Below are 6,665 nucleotides of genomic sequence, written 5' to 3'. Positions count from 1 at the left end.
TTCATAGTCCATCAGTCAAAGCACTTGGCATGTACTCACAAAATCAACTGGGTGCCATGAGTACGAGATGAATGCTTTATCGTCTTTGGGTGTGCGGTTTAAGCTTTGCTCGAAGTTGGGGGTAGATAAAGGCTTTTCGGTGTAAGCTCTCAACAAACTCCAGATGATTGCTGTACCTGTGGTCTTCCTTACATTGTGCTTCTACTGGCTCTTCCTCTCCATGCAGCTTGTGTAATGCTTCCTCTGCAGGCGGCATCGTGGCTGCCAACGGACCTTATCCCGAGTTTCGGAGGGCTGTTTCACGGTGCATCGATGGACGTACCAGACAGAGTGGGTTTGCAGGAAAGGCGACAGAACAGAGGCTCAGTGGTGCGGACACTAAATTGTATTCAACATCACACCAGAGTGCTGATAGTCATCTGTGCTTCATCCCAGCTTGTAATAGAAACCTCTTCCAGTCTATTCCCCAGATCTTTCTCTGGAGAAGAAGGACTGGAAGTTCCAGCGTTTTTTTTCGTGTTGGTGGATTCAGCATCCCTCGGTCCATCTTCATCCTCCTCCTCTTCCTCAGTTATCGAGGAGAGCCGTGTGGCAACTTCCAAGCTTTCCTGCAGGTGGCTGGTAGTGGCATTGGCCATTCAGGAGTCTCCGAAGAGGCATAAGAGGCACAATGTCCTCGCCCAACAGCTGCTGCTGGCAATGACGGAAGTCGGACTGGCGCTTTAGTCGTTTGAACTCTGTGAATGCTGATGTTGAGTTTTGGTACAGACTGAGAGCTAACGCTCGGGCCTTTTCTGCCTTCGCCAACAGGACGGCGTGGCATCGTAGAACCACCTTATTCTTCACCTGATGCCTGTAAATCCACGCAAAGATCTTTGGCCGGAAGGGGTCAGCACTGCAGTATGTGATACGGTTGAGGGAAAAATAAAGGTGGACGGGCTTCTTTTTGCCACCTTTATCCACCCCCATGCGAATTCCTTGCGGCCCGACGGTGAGCTTCATCTTGATGCTCTGTTCGCCATAGTTGCTGCGAGTCCAAATCTTAGTCACCGCCTCCTGCGTGCATCCTCGGCCTTTAGCCATGATGGTGACTGCGCTGCCCAGGTAACGCACGTTGTAGGTGGGTTCCTCTTTGTTGAGCTCCACTTTCTGGCGTTTGCTGTGGAAAACGCTCCCCAGCCATTGAAACGGGCAGTCGGGAACAAGGTCCGGACAGGAGTGGAGCAAAGTCGAAAGCAGGGAATGATAAGTCAGTCCGGCTCCAAGACTTTTCGGCTTGCTTTTGGGCTCATTCTCCACCAACACAAACTTACTCCTTTTCCAGGGCAGCATGATCCAGGCAAAGAGGAAAGGATTCAGCACTCTCCCCCAACCAGCAATCAAGAGTGTTCTGGTGTGTGTGTTTCTCAGAGAAGTACAGCAAAGGAGACTGCTCTGGCACACGCTGACGAGAGACTGAAAGCAGAAATGCTCTGCTCGCTCCTCCTTCCTCTTCCTCCTCCTCCTGCATCACTGAGTGCTGATCAGTGCTGGGCTCGAAGCCTCGGCGGTCCTCATTTAACTCCTTCAAACCCCTGACTGTCTCACCTGATGGTCTGCTGTGCAGACCACTGACCCTGAGGCAGAAGAAGAGGGTTCATCCTTGTGTCAGAGTGTCCTATGAGAATGCTTTGACCTGCTGGGAGTCATTGCTATTGGTATATACCATCACACCGCCCAGCTCTAATTTATTTCATTCAGCCTCAAGAAAAACACCAGGAAACGACTTTATGTAATGGCTGCAAAAGAAAAAAGGTGCTAGAACAAGCACGTTAACATGGTTATTAAATGTCCAGTGGAGCTAGTGCGTAGGCTGCAGATCGTGAAACAACTGGAGAGACATTTGCTTCTTCACATTTGAACATGTTCACAATTGAAAGGATGAATCACTTTCTTATCAGCTATAATTTTACTACATTTCAAGCCAAAGAATAATTGCTTAGATACATATATATATATCTTACTTATCTGCTCCAGACTTTTTTTAATTACTATTCAAGTTATTTAAATAAAGATCAAGACTTTCATTAAAAGTTTCTTTAAATCAACTATTCATCCAAAAATGTAAATATGGTACTCACCCTCATGTTTTTCCCAAACCTGTGAAAAGCTTGAATTTTTTTAAAAATTGTGCATGGTTTCTTACACAAAGCTCTCATATGGCTTCAGAAATCTTGTGGAATATATACTGTATGGACTACTTTTATAGGGCTTTTGATTGCTTTCAAAAGCCTGAAAGCTCCAGTCCCTATTAATTTATAATTGTATGGAAATGAGCAACTACATATATTAATTTGTGTTGAAATTTTTGTGTTGATTTTTGTGTTAGTCATTCACAAAACAAAAGGTGGAACATATAAAGAACATGCTGAAGCAGTTAACTGATAGTTGCTGAATATTTTAAAGTACTCAATTGCTCATGCTTCATCACGCTATGTAAAATCCTTTTTTTTTTCAAGGCTATAATTACCATGTGTTAAAGGGATAGTTCACCCCCAAAAAAACTTAACATCATCATTTACTCACCCACATGTCATTCCAAACTTGTGTGACGTACTTTCTTCTGTGAAATATAAAAAAATATAGAGAAATGCGAGAAGTGATTTTTTATTTTTTTTGGTCAGTATTAAAATAAAAGTCAATGGACTCCAACGTTGTTGGGTTCCCAACATTCTTCAAAATTCTTGTGTTTTGTGCACACACAGTTTTCGTAATGACATGAGGGTGAGTAAATGATAACAATTTTCTATTTTTGGCCTGGTCAAACTTAAATTGCACATCTCATGAAACCTAAAAAAATATATATAGTTCACATTATATTGCTATTACTGTCCAAAAAAATCGAATTAATTAGCATAAATTAAGAGCTGTGCAACATATATTATCATTATGTATAAAAACCTAATTTAAATAAAAATCAAGTAATATGAATTTCTATCCATGTTCTTGACTGGCTTTGTTAGATTCACCAACTATACAGTGCTGCAATGTAACAGTGAGTTAAGCAACAGACAACCAATCATAAACTGCCTAATTTCTAGCCTTATTAATTATTCATGTGCTTTGTGCAGTTGCAGAAACTTTTAGGTGCATTTTTCAGTTTAACTAAGAGAAAAAGTGTCTGATGGCAAACACTCCTCTACATTTTCCATATTTTTCTGTAATATACTTAAGAATACACTCTAATTTACTTGGGAACATTTACACAGATGGTTCAATAAATGTTTTTTAAACTAATTCTCTGGCAAATTTTTTCATGCTGTTTATCAGATAATATTTATTTTAAATCACGGTGGAAAATTTTAATTTAAATAATGGCACAGCAGTCTATGTAAAACAAATGTGCAGAAGACCTTAGAAAAATTAATTGAGAGACATCCTAAGATAACATTAACCTTTAGTTAAAAATGGCACTTGGTAAACAATTCATTAAAGCCTATTAAAGTCCTCACATGCACTTGCCACAAATGGCAAAGTTTCCTCTCCTCATGTTTTTCCCTCAGAGCCTGACCCTGAAATCACACAGCTCCCTCTGACAACAGTGAAACCCAGTGGCACAAGCAACAACCAACTTTTTTATGTCTATTTTTTACTCTTTAAAGGGAGCTGTCGCCTATACCTCCAGAGAGTAAGCCTGAAGACTAGGACACTTGTTTCAGTCCATTATGTGAGACGGCTCTTTTTGTGAGGAGTATAAAAAGTGAAAGCTATTGGTTTCCTAGAGTGGACAGTGATGTAGCCGTGTAAGCCACGGGTTACATGCAGCTGCCGTTATGATTTTTGACAGAAAGCGAGAGTGGAATAAATCTCGCAGTGACGTTTGCAGTGCCTCGACTTAATGGGGATAATATAAAGCAGGACTGTAATTTAAAGAATACACCCATGACAGCCTGAAAACTAACTCTGAGTGGACAGGGCTGGAGCCTGCCGTGGCTCCCTGGCCTTTAAGAGGATTGATGCGCCTGGTTCACATTGACGTATCTGCCTCGGGCTTTAGCACTGCACAAACACCAAACTGATGAATGAAATTGGGAAACATCTGTGGGAGGATCGACTCCAGGCCATGTTTTGATTAAATTCCATATCAGTCACAATTTGGCCTATTCCCAACCCCTTTTCTGATCAGATTCTAGGAAAGGAAGAGAGCATTTGTGCAAGCTGTCACGGATCGCACATTCTGTCCAGTAACAGAACATGGGACAACACAGCTCCCCGATCCAAGTGAATGCATTATTAAAGCCTTCTGTTGTGGCAGAATAGCACCTCATCTGCATATGAAAGAGGAGGGTGTGAGGGAAATAATTAACCTGCGTGACTTTTACTAATGAGGAAAAAAAGGAGATCTAGATGAAATGAAGACTTAGACCGTGATTTACAACAGTGGGCTTTAATTAAACATGCTTCTGTAACTATAAGATTTTTTGTCTGGTCTGAAGCAAATGGACAGACATTTCAACTTTGAAAACAGTAAAGACTCATGTTTCAGGGTCTTATTTCACTTTAGAATCAAAATAAAGAAATTATTCAATTATATTTAGATATAATACTTTGTATGAAGAAAATAAAACTTTTTAAGGACCATTATGTGATTATTTTAAAGGGGCTGTAATTCTTTTTCTCTCTCTCTCTTGCCTCTGTCCCTCTCTCTCTCTCTCTCTCTCGCTCTCTCTTTCTATCTCTGTCTATATACTGTATATATATATATATATATATATATATATATATATATATATATATATATATACACCCATATACACACACACACACATACAGTTTTCTACAGTTCTTTTAATTAACTGGTTTCTTTTATTTTTTTAACAAAAAATAATGAGTTACTGGTTCAAATCAGTCTGAAACACTTTCCTCTTGTATCATTTTATATTATTAGAAGAAAAATAATTTATTTCATATGTAAAAAAAAAATAAAAATAAATTATAATATCTGAAAATATACCAAAATGAATTGGAAATTGAATCAGAAATCCGAATCAAACTGAGAGTGAATCAGAATCACATCAGGATTACTATCCAAGCCATAGTGACACAGTGAGTTTATTAAGGTCTTCTAATGAAATCACCATTGTAAAAATAAGTATTTCAAAAAAAAAAAAAAAAAAATCAGAATGCACAATGGTAAATAGAAAAATAATGTTACATTGAAAAAAAAAAAAAAACATCCTTAATGGTCCATTAAAATAATAGGCTTAATTTTCTCAATAATAAATAATAATAAAAAAATAATAATGGTTAACATGGACCACATGACCCATAAATTTTCACCAATAAATAAAAGGGTAATCAGATTTATTACCCAAGTGTGATGAACCATTGCAGGTTTCCTTTACAGGGGAACAACAGTACGGTTAAACGCAACTTCATTTTTTATCTTGTTTAATATCTTTGGAGAATTGGGACTGTTTGTGCTGCGCCTGACAATTAACAGCACCCCTCTGGAGTGATACAGGCATTCATTTCACAGAGAAACAAGGAGGAACATTTGTCTCCAGTGCTCATAAGACTTCTTCATTGAAGCCAACGGAGGAAAATCACACACAGGCATTAGTGCGCTGTCGTCCTCGTGGTTGGAGCCAAGAGAAATGTGCTGAATGCACCACTTTTTTAGTCTGTGAGCACTGAACTCTAAAACCTAACTTCTTTTTCAGCTCTTTTACAGGACGTCATTTTATTACAAGCCATTACCTCACATGTCCTCCTCCACTCCACACAGTCTTACCAGAGTGACAACAATAAATATACAGTCACCTCTTTCTTAACCATTTCTTCTGTTTCTTTTCCTTGATATTGCTTTATAAGGCAAGCATCACTATTGCTACTGCAGGAGAAAAGGTAGGTTTGTTTCTTAATCGCTAACCTTAAGTATTAAACTCATAACTCATCCAAAACGTTCATGCATGGTGCACGCATGAATGAATTCCCTCAAATTATTTTCCTAAACTATCACTCACACTGGCATGCATCCAAACAAATTGAAAGAATAAAAATAATAATTTAAAAAGGCCTCAGCAATAGGATGGACCGATATTATAAATTTCAGTATAATAATTAATTTTCATGCAATAATTGGTAACAAAAAAATAATAATAATAGTTTCAAATGCTGAAGGTGGGAAAAAGTCCTTAGCAATATGGATGCACCAATATAAAAATTTTCAGCCAATGAATAACTAAATAGATCATTCATGTTATGACTGATAATGTTAATGACTGATAACTAATAAATAAAATGTAAACCTTATCATTGAAATAAAAGCAATAGGCATAAACTAATATTAAACTTACAGGCAGTATGATAATTAAACAGATAATTTACTTTCTATGCTGTGATAGATAACTAATAACTAAAGAACTAAAATTAATAAGTTTTTTCAATGCTGAAAAATAATGGGGATAAACCGATATTAATCTTCCCCCCGGTCAATATGATGAATAAATCAATTATAATTTTAACAAATTAAACATTAATCATTTAAAAATGTTACAAGTGAATTTATGCATCATAATATTGTAAAGCAAAACATAATCTAAATCTAAAACATTGAAAATAGGAGAACTAATTGATCACAGAGAGCATTCGCTCATTCACCCTTAGAAAGTATCGGTATTGTA

At 37.8% G+C, this 6,665-nt stretch overlaps 1 pseudogene; it reads right to left on the bottom strand.

The window, feature by feature from the left end:
• Window positions 1-393: 393 nt before the first annotated feature.
• Window positions 394-1,947, bottom strand: LOC122135114 (annotated as a pseudogene).
• Between the last annotated feature and the right edge of the window lie 4,718 nt (window positions 1,948-6,665).

Source organism: Cyprinus carpio, chromosome A23, assembly GCF_018340385.1.
Source record: "Cyprinus carpio isolate SPL01 chromosome A23, ASM1834038v1, whole genome shotgun sequence".
In the NCBI taxonomy this organism is placed as follows: Eukaryota; Metazoa; Chordata; class Actinopteri; order Cypriniformes; family Cyprinidae; genus Cyprinus; species Cyprinus carpio.
This window is presented reverse-complemented; position numbering and strand designations above follow the sequence as displayed.